Here is a 24,215-nt window from a genome sequence, read left to right as displayed (position 1 = left end):
TGCATGAGTCTGTTGTTTCTATACTAGCATTCACTGTTACTTCTGTTATGTCAATGTCATTATTCTTTTGTTGTTCTAACTTCAATTGTCTGTAAAGGAGACCATTCAAGAGTTGAAAAGTCAATTGTGGGGAAATCCCCAATTTCTTCAGCTTGCGGGACTTTTCCTCCTCTTTCTTCACCTGAGGCTCCCTCCTCAGGCCGGACTGGGCTTCCATCTGGAAGGGTGTCAATTTTAGGGAAGAGATGTTCTCATTCTGTTCCTTGTGAGACCTCTCCTCCTCTTCTTCTTCTGGGTGCATTAGTCGGTGCACTTGTCGTATTTTGGCTTTCACGTGATTTGCTGTTTTCTTGGCTCCTCCCTGGTGTCTCGATCGTTTCCGCTGCTCCTGCTCCCTCCGGGCTCCCTCCTGGTGAATCAGCATCCTCTGTGTCCTCATCTCTATAGGGTTGTGTCCTTCTCTCTGTTGGGACTCAGGTGCAGTGGTTCAGATGGTACCACGTCTGGCTTCCTTTCACTTGGACGGCCGTTCTTGTTGCTTTGGCCACCTCATAGGGTCCTTCTCTCCTCGGTTGATCCCACTTCCTCCGGAACACTCGAACGTAGACTAGATCTCCTGGTGTCACTGGGAGAGGTCCTTCTGGTCCCCTTGGATCATCAGACGCGGAACCTCTCGTCCTGGTTCAGGTTTCTGCCTTCTTTCTGTGAGGCATTCAGACTTAGAGACTTATGGTCTCTGTTCTATGATTACACCATACATCCTCTTACTTCCATCACTCATCACACAACAAACTGACATTCCAGCTGAAGCTGGCGAACCCCTCTCCTTCTGGTTTCCTAAACATAAGACTTGGAAAGCAAAAGACAAAACATAACAGTATTGACAATGTTATGTGTTATGCATAAATATATTCATGAAAACTGAAATCTGAGACCATGACAATTCCCACTCTCTCTTTACCTGTCTATGCCTCCAGGATACTTTTCTGCTGGACTCCACAAAAATAAAAGCCCTAAAAAGCTTCCTCATGCTTCCACCCAGTCTTCCCCTTTCGGCCCCAGGTTCTGAGAGGTGTTCCCAAATCATGTCAATTTTTACTTAGTTTCCTATCTGCTCCATTTCAACTGATAATCATGTGCATAACCTTAATCAACATTATCTCTTCTTGAAGTAATTCAACACTGTATATGCTTTCACATCAATGCCTTTAATTGTTTTTTTTGTTTTTTTTAGAGTACAATATGCTAACATCTATTCTTTTTCACATGATGCATTAAAAAATAAAACAAGTAGCCCCCAAACTCAACCCAGTATGTCTATAGTGGAATCTAGTTCTCTCTCTCTCTCTCTCTCTCTCTGGTTCCACGTCCTCTGTCATGGTGTTTTCAAGCTCACCCATTATTCAGCTGGACCTCACTTCTCGTGAGACTTATGCACCCACCAAAGAGAGACATGAAGATCTTTACCACTGCAGTGTTGTAAGAAGTATACCCCCAGCCTGTTGTATCTTGATGTACACTCAGTCTCCAGAATTCAGCCCAAGCCCTTCCATTTCTGGCTGTTTTTTCCTGAGGACATACACACTAACACATGGGTTATTTCCTGACAACAGACTTTCTTCTTATAGCAAGATCACTAATTCTTAATTTTTTAAATAACAGCCCTATGTAAACATTCTGCCTCAAATACCTGGCCTCCTGCCACAGAAATATTCATAATGATAGTCAAATGATGGTCCCTACAGCAACTGCTGTAAAATAACATGTAAACAGTCAAGTGTCTTCCAGTTGGAAGAATATCCAATCCTCACAAAACTAAGTCATACGTTTCTTAAACTTTTGCTCTAGTGTTCAAAATGCCACCACTTATTACTTTTACCATAATTTAGGTATGTGAATTGTTCTATTTACTTTGGAATTGTCCCTATATTTTACACAGCCAGCTATCTTTCTTTTTCTGTGAGTTATCTCCTCTGAAAATATACATAGTTTCTAGAAATAACACCCCTTCACTACCATAACCTTCATTTATGAGCCCCCTCATATCCCCAATGTAGTCACAGTTTTTCTAACCCATAACACATGAGACACTACTCCTAATTTCCTTCCATTGTTTGATACATACTTAAAACATTCTCAAATCAATTTATATCAGTCCCTCCTCAGGAACAATATATACAACCTTATGTTCCTCAAAACAAAAATAAATTGACCAAACAAGAAAAAGAGAAAAATAAATTATAATAACTGCACATTTGCAATAAATTACCACTATTTGTAATGTAATTAAACCTGGGGAAAACGTCCATCCGTTTCATTCTATGTCCATGTTATTGTTGGTCTCTTTCTTCTTCATCCTTGGGTGTCATCGCACAACAGACTACCTTTTTATTCAATTACTTATATTATTACATTTTATCATTACAATTCCAATGACATTATAACACAAAAGAAACAAAAAACCTTTATTCTAATATTCTGTAAGTTTTGTCAACCACCCTGTCTCAGGATTAGTTTCCAGAGCTTCCCTAGGCCTAGTAAATTTAAACAGTTCTATATCCAAATCATAATTAAACCGTTCTTTTTTTAAATACATTTTCCAACCCAATATTCAGGATAACAGTCCTTAGTGTTTACTTTAACTCAAATTTGACCTTATCTATTCAATACACATCATCCCTTTAATAATTAACATTTATACTAAAAACTTTCATTACCAGTAATATCTATTTTCCAAATAGCCCTTTTGTCTCAGTTTTTCTCTCATGAGTGGCCTGGTAATAAAAGGTCAGTACCCCAATTCCTTTTAGTTTTTCTTATCCCAGCAAATATAATTTCAGCATGTCTATTTTTAGATACAGTTCACAGGTCATCAGACACAGTTGTCCCTCACTATTCAGTCGTTTAGGGTGGGTTTGAGCTCCACACACACTTGTTGTGGTGATATTCTCTAGCATGCCTTAAAGCATTCTGACGTCACCTTCCATGATAACTCCCTTATTCTACTGGTGATCTCTCAGACGAATTACAGATTATGTAGTTATCAACATAACCCTCGCAGAGACCCACACTCCAATAAACCCTTTGGAGTAACTTTCATCACTTTTTAACCTATTTTAATTTTTATATGCAGAATGAACAAAGCACATTTGTGTATTTACCCAAAGACCATAACCCCAGGGAACTGATCATTTTACCTATGAACCCATGTTATATCAAAAAAAATAAACCTATTTGAATAACTTTAGTCAATTTAAGGTTACAACTCTTCATAATTTTCCCAGGGAAATAATAGATTTTCAAAGTAATTATACACTTTGAATAGAGACTGGTGTTTCTTAATCATTTTATAATTAAATCCCACCTGTTCCAACAATTTCTAGTGAAGGTGATCAGTCTTTCACGGGAAATTCTTAGGATTCAGGGCATTAAAATGTTTCCACTCCCCTTTCTTTAGAAACAACTTAAATACATTTTTCAAAAAACATTTCCATCCTTCTGCATACCCAATTTGAAACTGAATTGGAAAAAACCCTTCCAATAAATCCACTAATGCATATTCATTCCCGGTACATGGTGTACTTACTAGTGAACCATAGGCCAATAACACAAAGGGACTGGACTCACTTATCCGGAACTCCATTTTTAGCCTTATCCAGATATTTTTAAAGCGGCTGACTTTAACTAACTGCTTTCCACAGTATCGCAGTCTACAATGACATTTTGACCAGAGTAGATTAAACCCTTTTTTTCTGGAAAAGAAAGTGTACATATTGTTAATATTCACAATGTTACCTTTTAATCAGCAAACCAATAGTATTACTTATACATAGATTTTATTCTATAAGCGTCTTAACAGTTTCAGAGAATGACGGTATAGAATGTCTAACAATTAAAATTCCATCGGTACTCCACTAGAAGTTAGGTAAAACATGATCTAATACTTTTTTCATCACATACACATACCGCCAAGTGAAAATTCCATTCCTACTAACTTCAAACCGATTAGTTGTTTGTTATTTTGACAAGGATACAAACTCTTGTATAGCGGCATTTCCTGCTACTGCACTAAGTTCTAGTGTCACCGTACACTCATTTTCCCCATACGCGATATCACCATATGCAAAACAGGGAGCTATTTTCTTATTGGTTCTTAGATATTGTCAATAGTTCTGCTAATCACCCGCACGTCTGCGAGGACGAGCGGAACCATATTTGTCTTTCATCGTAATGTATTTTCTGATGATAGAATGTTACCGGGTAATGGCGTCCTCCATTATCCAGTTTTTTCATATTCAATCCGAATTCGGTAGAACTAATGTGCACTTCTTTCAGTGACTCCATGGCTTTTTAAAAAAAAATCCCTCATCTCTCTATGCTAGGGAGAAACAGTCCTTTTGTTTTCATGCCACTATTTATTTATTTATTTTTCCTAAATACTCCCATCGTATTATACACCTTTTATTTACTACTTTTCCAAGGTAGAGCTAATCCCCTTTCCCAGATAATAATTCATTTGTCACATCACTTAATTTCTCCTATCAAAGCCTACTCTATATAGTACAGACATTATTTCTGAATACTACAGATGACTTAATGTCTTATTCTAGTACAGTACTTCAAATAGCACTGTGTTTTTCCCTTTACAGATATCATTATTTATTCATTTTATTAATTTGCTTATTTGATCACTTTAACTTTATTCAGTGTATTAAATCCAATTTAATAAATTTTTCCTTATAATTTAGCTAGTTATAATGTCTACACTTTCTTATCCGCTTGCTACATTGTCTTTTAGCCTATTTTACTGTTTAATTCCTGATTCATGGTTTTAGTGAAACAAGCCTCAGTATTTTTTACACCCCTCTCTGTCCTTCAGGCTATTTTTAGACTGCAGTCTCTGTTGGTACAGAGCAGCTGATCTCTTGCTGTTCCCTCCTATTTCCACTGCTTCGTGATATCTTCAATATGAGTTCTAGACTTATGTTATGGTGTTTCTTGTGTATTTGTCATTCTAGACAGCCTAGATTTATTTTAACCTCATAGTATAATATCAGTTTATTTTTTAACTTTATTTCCGTTTATATACTATTCGTGCCTCGTTTAATACCTCTTTAACACCTATTGTATTTTTACAATGGTCTTTTAACACATTATCACGTCAATTTTTATCCTTATTTATAACTTATTTTGCCTAATATTTTTCGATTTTGTTCCTCTTCCCAGTGAGTTAAATGCGCACTCCTTCTCAAATTACACTCAGTTAACTGTCAGAGAGGCTTGCGCATTCCTCTTCCTAGCAGCAGTTGGTCACAGACACACACACACACACACACACACACACACACACACTATCTTCCTATTTTTTCCAATCTGCTCATTCATCACAAAGAATTGTCATTCATTTATTCATCGCATACCCTTCGTTTTACCTAAAACGACCCATAGTCTTCCTACTAATTTAATCCACTTCCTCAACATAAACCGAATTATACTTATGGGATTTTTCACGATATGACGAGACTACTACCTAATCGGGCCAGCCTGTCTTCGTATCCTATTCACCCCCCCAATACTGATCTCTATTCTATATTAGAGCAATATCGTGGCGTGACCTACCGATTTTCAACCCCCCGTTTAGCTAGACGGAGCGTTTTTATCTGCAGGATTTATTTTGCAGTTGAACCCCGCACAATCAGGCCAGCGTTCTTCCGCGTTCTATAAATATTCACCCACAGACCCTCCTGCCGTGAATATCCCATCCAAGCAGACCCCTTTCTAATTTTTTTTTTTTTAAAGGGCGGTATCGTGGCTTCCTAAGTACTTATTTATGCAGCTCTAAATTCTTTTTAGAGCCGTATTTCATAAGTAACCTATCCATGCTTTTCTTCTACTAATTTTATTGAAGAGGTATTACAGGATTTTCTACCTACATTATCTGTTTTGACCGTATGGGATGTCCCACATTATAGCCAGGCATCTCAGCCAGATGGCGCAAACAACCGCATCATTTAACCCAAACATTCGAACGGTCCGATCAGAACGAGTGCATGCCCGCTCCGCTAAACGCCTGACACCCGCAAAGTTCACAGCGCCTAATCACTTAGTTTCTACACATGCGCATACATTTATATTTAATACAATCCCCAAATTACACATACATGCAAATTCATTGAATTCAAAAGTTCTTTAGTATTTACTGGTTTCTTTTTAGGAAATTTGAAAGAGAGACTTACGTGGCGCCCTTCTCGCTGAGACAGGATCTCTGAAGCAATCCATACAAACATTTCAACTACGTAAGAACAAGCTTACCTTTTTATAGTTGTGGCCACATAGTTTCTTTGGACAATCTTGCAAACAATCACCAGCCCCGAACGCCATTCCGTAGTCCCTGTCCCTCCTGGCAAGCTCGCCAAATATGTCGTGGATAATCGTCTCAGAAATATAACACTCTTATAAGAACTTGTAAAATCAATAAAGACTTTTAATACAATGTATCACAAGCCGGGGTGGTCCGCGGATCACACACCGTTGCCCAGAGCCCTGGCTCTTGTATTTATACACATACAGCATATGAGTCCATTACATATGCAAATGAAGATGCTTCCCACCATTATCTTTTATGGTTTAGGCTTCCTGCTTGTTTACGCCCAATAACGCCCATGTCTGGTTTCAGTTAGGTTATAATGGTGGCAGGACCCTTTCTTGTCCTAAAAATAATATATGTCTGTCTATCCTATAGGCCTACGTCTTTGGCATGTTTGCCTTTATTAGAAGCAGCAAACTATGTGCCCCTCTATCATTAGTGTGTTAATGTCAGCAGACTATGTGTCCCTCTATCATTAGTGTGTTAATGTACTCTTTGTTATGTTTGCCTTTATTAGAAGCAGCAGACTATGTGTCTCTTCTATCATTAGTGTGTCCAGTTGTCCTAGGCGCCTATGCGTCGCCTTCTCTTCCTGTAGTCTGTTTTAGTGTTCAGCTGTTTTTACCAGCATGTATCCATTAACTCATGTCTGCCTTCTCTTATGTACACCTCTATGTCTGTCCCTAAATGTATCATTCACTCCCACACTCTCAGGTCATTTGTGCATGTGTGTATTATTATGTGGCTAGGTGAACCTAGTTGGTCCTCAGACAGAAGGTCTAGGGCGCGCTGTAACGATTTTCTTCTTCTTCTGAAGAGGAATGTGAAGGATCAGACCAAAATGCAGCGTGGTAAGTGTCCATGTTACTTTAATATAACAGAACACGGAAAAATACAAAAATAACAAAGTGAATGACAAAGAAAACCGAGACAGTCCTGAATGGTGAGACAAACACAAAACAACTACCCACAAACACAGGTGGGAACAGGCTACCTAAGTATGATTCTCAATCAGAGACAATGATTGACAGCTGCCTCTGATTGGGAACCATACTAGGCCAAACACAGACATACAACACATAGAACAGAACATAGAATGCCCACCCCAACTCACGCCCCGACCAAACCAAAATAAAGACATAAAAAAGGAACTAAGGTCAGAACGTGACACGCGCTTGGTGTTTGGACACCAGAGTTTAGACACACTGTGTTTTTCTTGTATAAATTTCTCGTTTGAGTCCTTAAGGAGTATAATCTGTGGCTTGTGTATGTCCTCAGTGGGTGTGGGGGGTTGTCAGGAGAGCTATCAGGGTGGCTGACAGGGAGGGGGGGGGGGGGTGCTCAGAGGGGGTGAGATCCCCTGGGCTTGGGGTTCTTAATTTGTCTGTCCCACTGTGATGTCGAGGTGGTCATGGTATGGGGTGGACTGTTCTGCTGTGGTGTCGAGACTTTTCTCGGGAGCTGAGGTGTGCTGTTCTGCTGCCTTCTCTGCGGGGGTGGCCACCTCTCTAGTGGGTTGTTCTCTGTCACACTCCATCCCCCTCACATTTGATTTTATTTGGATCTCTTTTAGTCCCCATTTGGACTAATCTTCCAAGAGTCCTAAAACATTAAAATACAATTTATAATACGAACACATTTTCACATGAAGAATCAATATTTTTTAGATTGAGTATTTATTTGGTCATTATGTTGGTATATTATCTATTCTTCATCTACTATAGTCCCACAACATTTCTATGTATTATATTTAAATCATTTTAAAATAATGTTTAAATGTATATATTGAAAGGTTTCTGGTTTGCTCATTTAATTTATTCCATTTCTTTATTGAGGTTGTTGTTAATGCTGGACTGTTGTCTGGGTCTGTACTGACTGGAGTGTAATCACCTGCTGTTCCAGCTCCACCTGCCTTACCTCCAGCTGGGTAAATGTATCCTTCATTTCAATGAGGGAGTAGTACTCTGTGCTGGGAGGTTGACTTTCCGCTTGGGGTTGCTCGTCTGTTATATAATGAAGAGGTCTGGTCTGACCCGCTCGGGGTGGGGATATCTTTCTCAAGGGAGAGCTTCTCCTGCTGAGCTAATTATTTGATAAGGTGAAAGTCCAGCTGAAACTGTTTGGGGTTGCCCTGTACCAATACTGTTCCAGACTTATAGAAATATATATTAGCTGACTCAGAGTCCTCATTGTCTAGTATCCTGAGTTTCCACCCCTCATTAATACCCCCCTCTTAACAGAGGGGTAGTGTGCTAATATAGCACTGTGCCATGCCAGGGGATGGTCTGTGGGGAAGATGGGGTTGCTGATGTTCCCATTTCTATAATAGTCAGCAAAAAGTAATACTTGATTTTCCATAAGGAGCTTAATTTTGTGCTCTTTTCGTGTCTTATCATTCTTTACATACACAGGGTACTGTATTTTAATTACCTCTGAACAGCGGGAGGCAGCTTATAAGGCCTCTCCATTTGGTTGGAGTAGACAGTGCGACTCTCCTGCCATTGTTGGGCTAAAGGGCTTTGACATCTCTCACTTGACACGTCAGTTCTAATTGAAGTTGTATCAAACTTGGCAGCCTTAGTTTAGAATTCAGTCTCTCTCTCCTCCCCCCCACCGGTTTATGACTCCCCCCCCATAAATACCTAAACTCTCTCTCTCCACTCTACAGAATGGACTTTTGGAAAACCCTGTTACCACAGAGAAATACTCTACAGGATGGTAACATCAGAAAGTTGAATATTTCTGTAATGGAAGGGACCGTTGGTACTTAAAGAATATGATGTCAGATCAGTCATTGTTTTGGTAGATTGTTACTGATGATAGGATGACAGAATTGTATCTTTGAAAGTCTACACATTCTAGTTATCAGATTTACATCACAATATTGCAAAACGTATGTGATTAAACATGAAACTATTTGTGAAAAGATAAAATGTGATTTTAGCTTCTAAATGAGAGAATTGTTTCATAAATAAACTTATGCTCAATCAGTAAACCCACCCACGGGAGCACAGACATTGGTTTGAAGGATGAAACACGCCCCTTCTCCTCCCTAGTACAAAAGCCCCCGTATCGATCATTAACATTTAGTTCCAGAAATGTGAGGACTGCTGTCTTAACGTTTAGAAGAGCGAATTTCAATGTGGAGGTGACGATCACCATGTTGGAATGGTGAATTTCGACTAGACCAGCCAGAATACTATGGTAACTTGGTATGAACTTTGAACTATTATTCAATAAATAAGAAGTGATACATCCAAGATGTCGAGTTATCAACTGCAGCTGTAAATGTACCTGGCCTAGGAAAGGACAAACAATCTCCTAAGAACGACAGAGTACTTCAGCATATCCGCTCTACAACACGACGAACAGAAAGATTCTTCAAAGGACAATGACGATCTCTGCTGGGCAAACCAGTCTTCCATCTTCGACCCATCTATCGAAGCGCATCTCAGAATAAATATATATCTTGAATTTTCCTTTTCCGAATGGGAGGTTATTAGAATGCATAATATTGTGTATTTACGGTAGCACAGCTTCTCAATGTCCGATAGAGACCCAATTCTTTTGTCCCTCAGTCTTCCCGCTCTATCATTCAAACCCAACCCCCTTCCTTTGTGTAACCAGCCGTCATATCGGGTTAGTCCACTAGGGGCTTTTCATGACATGATTAGTAATCGTGTGTGTGATTATTTAGTAAATAAATAATTAAGCCAATTTGTGTATTGCTGATTCAACTTGTTAGCCAGGGTTTGTGCAGATAACCAAGTACTTTACGACAATCAGAATGAGACTGAATAAGGTGACGATTAATAATTGACTGCTATTGATATAAAAGATCTTTAAGAGAGTTTATTCGGAAGACAGAAGCTCTATAAACACTCCTCCGTGGTGCCCCAGGTTATTAATGATTTAATTGTTGCATGGTTAATTCAATCACGTAATCAATTAACTTCTCTGCGCTACGGATCCCTTTAGCGGGATCATTTTCCTAAACAACCGCTGAATTGCAGGGCGCAAAATATTACAAAAAATATTTATAATCATGCAATCACAAGTGAAATATACTAAAACACAGCTTAGCTTGTTGTTAATCCACCTATCGTGTCAGATTTTGAAAATATGCTTTGCAGCGAAAGCAATCCAAGCTTTTGTGAGTGTATCAATCAATGCTAGAACAGTTAGCCTTATATTAGCTTGGTTAGCTTGGTCACAAAAGTCAGAAAAGCAATACAATTAATCGCTTACCTTTGATAATCTTCGGATGTTAGCACTCACGAGATTCCCAGTTACACAATAAATGTTATTTTTGTTCGATAAATATTACTTTTATAACAAAAAAACGCCATTTGGGTTGCGCGTTATGTTCAGAAAACTACAGCCTCGTTCCGGTCCTGAAAGGCAGAAGAAAATTCCCAAACGTATCAGATTCAAAAGTATTACAAAAAATATTTATAATCATGCAATCACAAGTGAAATATACCAAAACACAGTTTAGCTTGTTGTTAATCCACCGATCGTGTCAGATTTTTTAAATATGCTTTGCAGCGAAAGCAATCCAAGCTTTTGTGAGTGTATCAATCAATGCTAGAACAGTTAGCCTTATATTAGCTTGGTTAGCTTGGTCCCAAAAGTCAGAAAAGCAATACAATTCATCGCTTACCTTTGATAATCTTCGGATGTTTGCACTCACGAGACTCCCAGTTACACAATACATGCTCTTTTTGTTCGATAAATATTACTTTTATAACAAAAAACCACCATTTGGGTTGTGCGTTATGTTCAGAAAACCAAAGCCTCGTTCCGTTCGACGAAAATTCCAAAAAGTATCTGTAATGTTCGTAGAAACATGTCAAATGTTTTTTATAATCAATCCTCAGGTTGTTTTTAAATGGCTGCAATCCCGCTACCGGGATCGATATGACAACAGCCAGTGAAAGTGCAGGGCGCCAAATTCAAACAACAGAAATATCATAATTAAAATTTCTCAAACATACATGTGTCTTATATCATTTTAAAAGTAATCTTGTTGTTAATCCCACCAAAGTGTCCGATTTCAAATATGCTATTCAGCAAAAGCACTACAAACGATTATGTTAGGTCACCACCAAACCACAATAAGCACAGCCATTTTTCCAGCGAAATATAGCTTTCACAAAAAGCAGAAATAGAGATAAAATTCATCACTAACCTTTGATTATCTTCATCAGATGACACTCATAGGACTTCATGTTACACAATACATGCATGTTTTGTTTGATAAAGTTCATATTTATATAAAAAAATCTGAGTTTACATTGGCGCGTTACATTCACTAGTTCCAAAAACATCAAGTGATTTTGCATAGCCACATCGTTTCAACAGAAATACTCATCATAAATGTAGATGATAATACAAGTTATACACATGGAATTATAGATATACCTCTCCTTAATGCAACCGCTGTGTCAGATTTCAAAAAAACTTTACGGAAAAAGCAACCCATGCAATAATCTGAGACGGCGCTCAGAAATATAATAAAATTAGCCGCCATTTTGGAGTCAACAGAAACCAGAAAATACATGATAAATGTTTCCTTACCTTTGATGAACTTCATCAGAATGCAGTCCTAGGAATCCCAGGTTCACAATAAATGCTTGATTTGTTCGATAATGTCCGTTATTTAAGACCAATTAGCTACTTTGGTTAGCGCGTTTGGTAAACAATTCCAAATTCACAAAGCGCGTCCCCTATATCATGACGAAATGTCCAAAAGTTCCATAACAGTCAGTAGAAACATGTCAAACGATGTACTGAATCAATCTTTAGAATGTTGTTAACTTCTACTTGGTACTCATCCCGGATCCTGGAGCCCCCTCATCAGTAAAAAAGCTGACTAGCATAGCCTAGCATAGCGCCACAAGTAAATACTAGTATCTAAATATCATGAAATCACAAGTCCAAGACACCAGATGAAAGATACACATCTTGTGAATCCAGCCATCATTTCTGATTTTTAAAATGTTTTACAGGGAAAACACAATATGTATTTCTATTAGCTAACCACGATAGCAAAAGACCCAACTTCTTTTTTTCACCATTTTTTTACTGCATAGGTAGCTATCACAAATTCGACCAAATAAAGATATAAATAGTCACTAACCAAGAAACAACTTCATCAGATGACAGTCCTATAACAGATTTATTGTATAGCATATGTTTTGTTAGAAAAATGTGCATATTTCAGGTATAAATCATAGTTTTACATTGCAGCCACCATCACAACTCTCACCAAGCAGCTAGAATAACTACAGAAACCAACATGAAATACCTAAATACTCATCATAAAACATTTATGAAAAATACACGGTGTACAGCAAATTCAAGACAAACATCTTGTGAATCCAGACAATATTTCAGATTTTTTAAGTGTTTTACAGCGAAAACACAATATAGCATTATATTAGCTTACTACAATAGCCAACCACACAACCGCATTGATTCAAGCCAACAGTAGCGATAACGAATAAACCAGCAAAATATATAAATTTTTTCACTAACCTTCTCAAACTTCATCAGATGACAGTCCTATAACATCATATTACACAATACATATATGGTTTGTTCGAAAATGTGCATATTTAGCGGCACAAATCGTGGTTATACAATGAGAATAGTAGCCAAACAGCAAACAAAATGTCGGAAGAAATCTTGGGAGAGGCACCTAATCTAATCAATAACTAATCATAAACTTGACAAAAAAATACAGGTTGGACAGCAAATGAAAGATACATTAGTTCTTAATGCAACCGCTGTGTTAGATTTTTAAAATTAACGTTACTACGACATACAGCGTGCGTTAACTTCTTGCAACTATAGGGGGTGCTGTTCCGCATTAGCATTTTTTGGTCTCCAAATTAAACTGCCTCGTGCTCAATTCTTGATCGTACAATATGCATATTATTGTTATTATTGGATAGAAAACACTTTCTAGTTTCTATAGCCGTTGGAATTTTGTCTCTGAGTGGTACAGAACTACTTCTACAGCACTTTTCCTGACAGGGAGTCAGATTTCAGAAATTTTTACGCCTGATCTGGGGTCGGTTTTAAGGTACCAGTAGATGCTATGGAGAAACCGACACTGCCTACGTCTTCCTCTGGGTGTCAGTACGTCATCACGCTTTGAATGGATTCGATTGCGCAATCAGAGCCACTATAAAACACGAAAACGTGGAAATACCGACCTCTTCCTGCATGCGTCTTGCGCAAGATGGACATCAGACCTGCCTCCTTCCAAATGGTTGTTTAGCCAGTGATATTTCTTCGGTCATGTTTTTAGTCGTTATAGTTGTTAAAAACATCATAATGTAGTTAATTTGAACCGTTTTATAGCAATTTATATCCGTTTAGTGCGATTTTGAGGAATTTCTTTGTCGTGCACTCTGAAACTTTGGGCACGTTTCGGGGTCCCGTTCGATCGTTAGTGGATATTTCGAAGGACAGAGGACATCTATCGACCAAAAGAAGATTAGACCCAAGAAAGGATACATTGCCCAAGAATCTGATGGAAAATCACCTCATAGTAAGAAATATTTAATATGATAAATCGTTGTTCTGTCGAAATATTTTAAACGCATATTACGCCATTTTGTTTGTTATAGCTTCTCTTGGCGAACGCTGTATAAGAAAGTAAGGATAATTTTAGAAATGTAAATCAGCGATTGCATTAAGAACTAATTTGTCTTTCGATTCCTGTCAACCCTGTATTTTTTAGTCAAGTATATGATTAGCTTTCGATTAAACTAGATCACTCTGAAAGATGACGTCCGACATTTTGAGGCTTGATTTCCTACTATTTTCATTGTGTAACCACGGTTTTGTATGGCTAAATATGCACATTTTCGAACAAACTGTATATGTATGTTGTAAAATGATGTTACAGGAGTGTCATCGGAAGAATTCTGAGAAGGTTAGTGAAAAAATTAATATATTTTGGCGATGATTACGTTATAGCTCTCTTTGGCTTGAATCGATGCTCTGGTAACGTTTTCACATGTGGTATGCTAACTTATCGATTTATTGTGTTTTCGCTGTAAAACGCTTAGAAAATCTGAAATATTGTCTGGAATCACAAGATCTGGGTCTTTCCATTGCTATGCTTTGTCTATTCTTATGAAATGTTTTATGATGAGTAAATTGGTCATACACGTTGCTCTCTATAGTAATTCTAGTCGTGTTGTGATGGTCGGTGCAATTGTAAACTGTGATTTCTACCTGAAATATGCACTTTTTTCTAACAAAACCTATCCTATACCATAAATATGTTATCAGACTGTCATCTGATGAGGTTTTTTATTGGTTATTGGCTATCAATATCTTAGTTTAGCCGAATTGGTGATAGCTACTGGTGGAGAGAAAAAATGGTGGACAAAGAAATTGTGTATTTTGCTAACGTGTTTAGCTAATAGATTTACATATTTTGTCTTCCCTGTAAAACATTTTAAAAATCTGAAATGGTGGCTTTATTCACAAGATCTGTATCTTTCATCTGGTGTCTTGGACTTGTGATTTAATGATATTTAGATGCTACTATCTACTTGTGAAGCTATGCTAGCTATGCTAATCAGTGTGTGGGGGGGTGGGGGGTGATCCCGGACCCGGGGTAGAGGCTCATGAAAGGTTAAAGCGAGACCGCGCCGAAATTAATGGCGGAATAATAGTTTAACATTTTCGACACATATACGAATTAACATCATAAATAGTTCTGTCACGTTCCTGACCTGTTTTCTGTTGGTTTTGTATGTGTTAGTCGGTCAGGGCGTGAGTGTGGGTGGGCATTCTATGTTATGTGTTTCTATGTTGGTTTATGGGTGACCTGATATGGTTCTCAATTAGAGGCAGGTGGTTTTCATCTCCTCTGATTGAGAACCATATTAAGGTAGGTGGTTTCACATTGTTTGTTGTGGGTGGGTTTCTTCCGTGTCTGTGTATTGTGGCAAAGAAGGGGGTCGAGTGATAAATGGCAGATATGTGAGAGCAGAACTAATAAACGGGCTCTGCCCGATCACTAAAATGGCCACCCCGATCAGAACTACAGATCACAAAATGGCCGACTGCCAAAACTACAAGTCCCAGAAGCAAGGGGAACCCTCAGAAGGTGGAGCCGACACACAGATAAAGGGTCAAGAAAAACCAGGAAGAGGGAGAGAGGGGTGGAAGGATCTATGAACCGTAGAGAAAGAGACAATAGATATTGGCTGGATTTACCGTGTATGAGCTGGACTGTTTTGGACTTACCTGTTGGCGTTTGGACCTGGACATACCGAGAACCCGATTCGTGTACCGAACCCTGCTATCCTTGACCTTGACTACGACCTGGGTGGACCATGACGGAGAAACAAACACACAGGTACTGTCCTGTTCGAAAGAACTCTCATTCTGGGGTAATTTGGTGACAGTTTCCCACTTAATTTGTGACAAACGCTCATAACCTTGAAGAGGTTTGCCACAGTATGTTGCGCCACACGGGACTGTTTCGGTTTGTTTGTTCGTTCGGTTTTTGTGTAGTCTATTTTCCTGTTCGTGCGTTCTTCGTGTTATGTAAGTTCTCAAGTCTAGGTCTGTCTACGTCGTTTATTGTTTTTGTAATTCTCTAGTGTTCTTCGTGTTTTTTGGTTTCGTTAAATAAATCATTATGTCAGATCACAATGCTGCGCTTTGGTCCAATCCCTACTCCTCCTCTTCGGACGAAGAGGAGGAGGTCACCCGTTACAAGTTCTTACTATTTGATGAGCTTCCATCAGAATCTTGTACAAGTTGTCATTTGTCCAGAATAATCGTTGCTCGGTTGTAGAATGTCGTCTTCAACCGTGGAATTAGCAGCAAACATTAGCCATGTGGTGCAGACGTGTCCAAATCCCCAGAACGCAGCACAAAGAAAATCCCGAAAATCGCAATATACTGATATAAACTGATATAACTCGGTTTAAAATAACTACATTATGATGTTTTTAACACGTATATCGAATAAAATCAGAGCCGGATATATCTAACGCCTATAACAATAGCTTTTCAGAACGAAATCCTGAGGTCTGTCTCGCGCCATGGCGAACGTTCAAAAGACTGCACCCCCGGTTCCAAGAGCTCTTGTTCGGCCTCAGATCTACCTAGACACCCCATTCCAATTCTCACTGCTTACTGACATCTAGGGGAAGGCGTATGCAGTGCATGTAGACCCATAGATTACATGCAAATTAATAAACTGACCCTGGAACAGAGCCCCCGATTTCAGATTTCTCACTTCCCGACAGGAAGTTTGCTGCAAAATAAGTTCTGTTTTACTCACAGATATAATTCAAACGGTTTTAGAAACTAGAGAGTGATTTCTATCCAATAGTAATAATAATATGCATATTGTACGAGCAAGAATTGAGTACGAGGCAGTTTAATTTGGGAACGATTTTTTACAAAGTCGAAATAGCGCCCCCCTATCTTATGGCTGCAGGGGCAGTATTGAGTAGCTTGGATGAAAGGTGCCCAGAGTAAACGGCCTACTCCTCAGTCATAGTTGCTAATATTTGCATATTATTAGTAGTATTGGATAGAAAACACTCTGACGTTTCTAAAACTGTTTGAATTATGTCTGTGAGTATAACAGAACTCGTATGGCGGGCAAAAACCTGAGAAGTTCCACTTCCTGTTTAAATTTTTTCTGAGGGTGGCAGATTTTCAACCAAGCTCTCATTGAAATTACAGCGAGATATTGAAGAGTTTTCACTTCCTACGGCTTCCACTAGATGTCAACAGTCAATAGAACTTTGTCTGATGACTCTAATGTGAAGGGGGGCCGAAGGAGACAGGAATTAGTCACCACTGCCACGAGCTGACCATGCTTTGACCACGCGCGTTCACGTGATAGGCAGCTCCGTTCCATCTCTCAACTGAAGTCAATGTAATTCTCCGGTTGGAACGTTATTCAAGATGTATGTTAACTCTATAAATCTCACTCCCACTGGGTAAGAATCATCCTCGGGACGAGGCCTGAATTTATTGTGAATTTTCCAGTACATACAGTTGAAGTCAGAAGTTTACATACACCTTAGCCAAATACATTTAAACTCAGTTTTTCACAATTCCTGACATTTAATCCTAGTAAAAATTCCCTGTCTTAGGTCAGTTAGGATCACCACTTTATTTTAAGAATGTGAAATGTCAGAATAATAGTAGAGAGAATGATTTACTTTTATTTCTTTCATCACATTCCCAGTGGGTCAGAAGTTTACATACACTCAATTAGTATTTGGTAGCATTGCCTTTAAATTGTTTGATTTGGGTCAAATGTTGTTTCGAGAAGCCTTCCACAAGCTTCATACAATAAGTTGGGTGAGTTTTGGCCCATTCCACCTGACAGAGCTGGTGTAACTGAGTCAGGTTTGTAGGCCTCCTTGCTCGCACACGCTTTTTCAGTTCTGCCCACAAATTTTCTATAAGATTGAGGTCAGGGCTTTGTAATGGCTGAGAGGCAGTACTAAGCGGTGGGCAGGTGGATATGGTTGGTACCGTGTCACAGAGTTCAGCAGGGTTACAGTAGAAATAAACTGTTATTGAGCCTGCTAGTGTGGGAATGTAGAGACCTATACTGCCTGCCTGATGGTAAGAGGGCAAACAGTTTGTGGCATGGATGTGAAGGGTGCCTGATGATGCCACGCACCCTACGCAGGCACTGATTGAGCTGGAGATCTATGATGGCAGGGAGTGGGGCACCTGTGATGTGCTGGGCGGTTTTCACCATCAGTTGCAGGGCCTTCTGGTCGGCCACGGAGCCTCCGCCAAACCACACTGTGGCGCAGTTTGTCAGAATTTTCTCAACCGTACAGCGGTAAAAGTTGACCAGGATCTTGGGAGACAGGCGGGGCCTTCTTCAGCCTCCTCAAAAAGTACAGGCGCTGCTGCACCTTTTTGACCAGGGTTGAGGTGTTGAGCGTCCAGGAGAGGTCCTCGGAGATGTAGACACCCAGGAATTTGAAGCTGGGCACACGCTCCACCTCAGTGCCATCAATGAGAACTGGGGCGTGGCTGCAGCTTTTAGACTTCCTGTAATCCACAATGAGTCTGACCCCTCTGACCACACTTTGACTGTCCTCACTGATGGTTTTGCGTGTTTAATGAGGGGTAAATACTTGGGGAGCAGGAACAGTGAAAGGTGATCAGACTGTCCCAGGTGGGGGATCGGAATGGCTTTGTAAACCTCCGGAATGTTTGTATACACGTGGTCGAGTGTATTATCTCCTCTAATGGGGCAGGAAACATTTTGGTGGAATTTGGGAAAAACATTTTTCAAATTTGAGTGGTTAAAATCCCCTGCAACTATAAAAGCACCATCAGAATGTGCAGTTTGCTGTTTGCTAATAGCAACTTGCAGTTCTTTCATTGCTAGTTTAGCATTAGCATCCAGAGGTATATAGGCTGCAGTAACACCAATGGATGTAATCTCCCGAGGCAAGTAGAAAGGCCTGCTCCTAATCATCAGGTACTCTAGATTGGTTGAGCAGTGGCCCCCGGTTATGTTACTGTCTGTACACCATGCTTTGTTTACATAAATGCACAGACCACCTCCTCTGGTCTTACCAGTCCTCTGCCGTACGATCAGCCCTGAAGAAGTCACACCCCTGTAGCCCAATAGCGTTGTCGCAATCCATAATCCTTTTTTGTGAGATGATTCTTAGTCGTATTTCGTCCATTTGGTTCGCCAGTGACCGGACGCTAGCGATGAAAAGGCTAGGTAGTGAAAGCCGATATGGGGTTAGCTTTGGCCAAGCCCGGAGGCCACCCCGCTTCCCTCGCCTTTGTTTATGATTTCGACGCCGCCTCCGGGCAATTCCTCTCAGCGATGTTTCAGTCTCCAGGGGCGTCTTCGCGATCTCCAGTGGTAGTTGTCAAAAACTCTCTTTGTGCATTGTGTTCCAATATCCAGGAGGTCTTGTCAGCTATATAAAGTGTACATACTAAGAACTATTAAGTAAATTACAACTAATTCTCAAAATCTGAGTAGACGCCGAGCCTCGCGTTGTACTTGCGCCACCATTCTATCAGGGGCGATTGGAAAAATCTATTCAAAAGAGGACATTGTATTATTATTTCTTTGTTCTCCCTTACAAAGGCCATGTAGCCGAAACGCGTCTGAGGTTTTAAAGTTTGTTTCCATTGAACATGCCATACAAATAAAGGCATTTCAATTAATTAAATAAAGGGTGCCTTGGTCCCCCTTTATTTTTGATGACAGACAATGTCTTCTCCATTTCCCCACGCTCTCCACTGGATCCACATCTCACCAAAAAGCAGGCGTCATAGACACCGGGAATCTTTCAACTTCAACTGCTCCGCTTCAACACTTAACCTTTCTGGCGCAGGCGTTCCGCTAGCGACCCACCTCGACAAATTCAGGTGAAATTGCAGAGCACCAAATTCAAAATACAGAAATAGTCATAATAAACATTCATAAAAAATACAAGTGTTATACATCGGTTTAAAGATTAACTTCTTTTTAATCCAGCCGCTTTGTCAGATTTCAAAAAGGATTTACGGCGAAAGCATGCCATGCGATTATCTGAGGACAGCGCCCCGCTTACAAAAGCATACAAACATTTTACAACCAAGTAAAGGAATTACAAAAGTCAGATATAGCGATAAAATTAATCACTTACCTTTGAAGATCTTCATATGGTTGCAGTCACAAGAGTCCCAGCTACACAATAAATGTTCATTTTGTTCAATAAAGTACCTCTTTATATCCCAAAAACTCTGTTTTGTTGGCGCGTTTTGTTCAGTAATCCACTGGCTCAAAGGCAGTCAAAACATGCAGACGAATACATCCTAATAGTACCGGTAAAGTTCGTCAAAACATGTCAAACGATGTCAATTGTCTAAATAATCGATAATATTTCAACCGGACAATAGCGTATTCAATAGAAAGGAAAAATAACAAAGGGCGCGCACTCGGTCACGCGCGCAAACCAGCACTGCATGATTCTACGGTCCACTGACAGAAAGGTCTCATTCTTCTTAATTTTTTAGAAAACAAGCCTGAAACAATGTCTAAAGACTGTTGACATCTAGTGGAAGCCATAGGAACTGCCATCTGGGTCCTAACCCATTAGATACTCTATAGGCATTCAATTGAAAATACCCACATCAAAAAAATCCCACTTCCTGGATCCCACTTCCTGGATGCCATTTCAGTTCTGTTATACTCACAGACATTATTTTAACAGTTTTGGAAACTTTAGAGTGTTTTATATCCAAATCTACCAATTATATGCATATCCTAGTTTGGGCACGCTTCTCATCCAGACGTCGAAAAACTGCCCCCAAGCCATAAGAAGTTTTTAATGACACCCTTGTTATCACTCCTTTCAACGGCGCCCTGTCGCAAGTCATAAATCTTGTCCGGAGAGCCCGCTCCTTTGGGGCGGAGGAAACACAATAAATCACCACGAGTCCATTCTGAGTTAACTTCACCAACTCAACAGTCCCCAACCTCTTCTCCACCCAACCTGACACTACATATGATTCAGCCAAAATGCAAGGATCCATTATCTCTACAAATCTCAGTCCCACTGAGCCAGAATCATCCTTATCACCCTCGGGACGAGGCCCAAACTCAGTGTTCCTCACTGCAGGTACTTCATCCTCACTCTCAACAAGTTCCATCTCTGAACAACTGGAGCATGTACAGTTGAAGTCGGAAGTTTACATACACTTAGGTTGGAGTCATTAAAACTCGTTTTTCAACCACTCCGCAAATTTCTTGTTAACAAACTATAGTTTTGGCAAGTCGGTTAGGACATCTACTTTGTGCATGACACAAGTCATTTTTCCAAGAATTGTTTACAGACATATTATTTCACTTATAATTCACTGCATCACAATTTCAGAGGGTCAGAAGTTTATATACACTAAGTTGACTGTGCCTTTAAACAGCTTGGAAAATTCCAGAAAATTATGTAATGGGTTTAGAAGCTTCTGATAGGCTGATTGACATCATTTTGGAGAAATGTCCTCTGGTCTGATAAAACAAAAATAGAACTGTTTGGCCATAATGACCATCATTATGTTTGGGGGAAAAAGGGGAAGGCTTGCAAGCCGAAGAACACCATCCCAACCGTGAAGCATGGGGGTGGTAGCAGCATGTTGTGGGGGTGCTTGCTGCAGGGGGGACTGGTGCACTTCACAAAATAGATGGTGTGAGGGAGGACAATTATGTGGATATATTGAAGCAAAATCTCAAGACATCAGTCAGGAAGTTAAAGCTTGGTCGCAAATGGGTCTTCCAAATGGACAATGACCCCAGGCATACTTCCAAAGTTGTGGCAAAATGGCTTAAGGACAACAAAGTCAAGGTATTGGAGTGGTCATCACAAAGCCCTGACCTCAATCCCATAGAAAGTTTGTGGGTAGAAATGAAAAAGCATGTGCGAGCAAGGCCTACAAACCTGACACCACCTCTGTCTGTAGGAATGGGCCAAAATTCACCCAACTTATTGCGGGAAGCTTGTGGAAGGCTACCCGAAACGTTTGACCCACGTTAAACAATTTAAAGGCAATGCTACCAAATACTAATTGAGTCTATGTAAACTTCTGACCCATTGGGAATGTGATGAAAGAAATAAAATCTGAAATAAATCATTCGCTCTACTATTATTCCGGCATTTCCCATTCTTAAAATAAAGTGGTGATCCTAACTGACCTAAAACAGGGAATTTTTACTATTATTAAATGTCAGGAATTGTGAATAACTGAGTTTAAATGTATTTGGCTGAGGTGTATGTAAACTTCTGACTTCAACTGTACCTACGTCCAGTGGCCCGGCTGGTGCAGCTCCCAGCCATCCTTGATTACGATGCAGAATAACCTGCCACCTAGAACAGACTTTCCATCTGGTTAGAATGTTGTTGCAGACATTTGGGGTGGCTGTGTAAGAAAGCCGGTCTCTTTAAGAATTCAGTGATGACGTCACAGCTATCACAAGCTGGAAGAGTGTTTAGTTCTTTACCAAGTACAGCTCACCACCTAATGTACTGCTGTGAGCAAAAATATCAGTTTTGGACATAATTTCCTTTCTGACCAATTTATTCATCACTGTGTGTGACTACCAGAACTGTAAATAAGGTATATGTTTTCCCCCTGTTTTACTGACGAAGTTGTCAATAGTTTAATAATATTTTGGTCATTATTACAGCATTATGTGTCTTGTTTTTTATGCTAGCTATCTAACGCTATCGAACACCAGCAGTGGTGTAAAGTACTTCAGTAAAAAAAGTAGTTTTTGGGGGTTTCTGTACTTTACTATTCATATATTGACAACTTTTACTTCACTACATCCCTAATGAAAATAATGTGCTTTTTACTCCATACATTGTCCCTGACACCCAAAAGAACTCGTTACAATTTGAATGCTTAGCTGAACAGGAAATGGTCCAAATCACTTACTAATCAAGAGAACATCCCTGGTCATCCCTACTGCCTCTGATCTGGCGGACTAACTAAAAACACATGCTTTGTTTGTAAATTATGTGTTGGAGTATGCCCCTGGCTTTCTGTAAATTAAAACAACAAAAAAATGTTGCCGTCAGGTTTACTAAATATAATTTGAATTTGAAATGATTAATACTTTTACTTTTGATACTTAAGTATATTTTAGCAATTACATTTACTTTTGATGCGTTTGTATATTTTAAACAAAATACTTTTAGTCTTTTACTCAAGTAATATTTTACTGGGTGACTACTTTACTCAAGTATTTCCACCACTGCTCATTCAGATTGAAGCTAGCAAGGTAACTCCTCAACAATACACAGATAGATGTCTACAGCGGTGAGGAACAAGTCGAAGAACCGGATTACAGGATCCAGATTAAGACTAGTCCTAGAATTGTGAGAATCACAATTGACAGTGTGATTTAGTTCAGGAGTAGCCTTAATCTGTGTCCAGGACCGTCCCTTTGTCAGAGGCTTTGGATTGGTTTCACCAAAACTAATTATTTATTGTACATGGTGCAAAATACATAACACTCAAACTCCTGCTAAAACGTTAATGATAGATCTGATAACATTGCCTACCCAGCCCATTGGTGATGTCACATTCTTCTTCTACATTGTAGAGTACCAGCCTAGAGGTCCCCACCAGTGGAGGCTATTGGTGAGAGCTGTAGGAGGACAGGCTCATTGTAATGGCTGGAATGGATTAATTGGAACGGTATCAAACATATGGAAACCACATGTTTACCTCCGTTCAATTTATTCATTACAGCCATTACAATGAGCCCGTCCTCCTATAGCTCCCCCAACCAGCCTCCACTGGTACCCACACATACGTTGTTTTAACAGGATCATAGGGCACTAACACAGCCAGTTCAATAACATAACATTAAGGATGTGTATTCTTCTGATGTGCTGCAAGTAATATCCTACCAAACTACTCTCGTTATTTAAAAACCCCTTAAGGATCGGATCCTTTTTAAAAATGTAGCCTAAAATGACATACCAAAATCGAACTGCCTGTAGCTCAGGACCTGAAGCAAGGATATGCATATTCTTTAAACCATTTTAAAGGAAAGACTTTGAAGTGTGTGGAAATGTTAAATTAATGTAGGAGAATATAACACATTAGATCTGGAAAAATATAATACAAAGCAATATATATATATATATTTTCATATTTTTTTTGTACCATCATCTTTGAAATGCAAGAGAAAGGCAATAATGTATTATTCCAGCCCAGGCACAATTTAGATTTTGGCCACTAGATGGCAGCAGTATATGTGCAAAGTTTTAGACTGATCCAATGAACCATTATATTTTGGTTCAAAATT

Source organism: Salvelinus alpinus, chromosome 22 (genome assembly GCF_045679555.1).
Source record: "Salvelinus alpinus chromosome 22, SLU_Salpinus.1, whole genome shotgun sequence".
NCBI classification, from domain to species: Eukaryota; Metazoa; Chordata; class Actinopteri; order Salmoniformes; family Salmonidae; genus Salvelinus; species Salvelinus alpinus.
The sequence above is the reverse complement of the archived record's forward strand: the minus strand, read 5'-3'. Positions refer to the sequence as shown.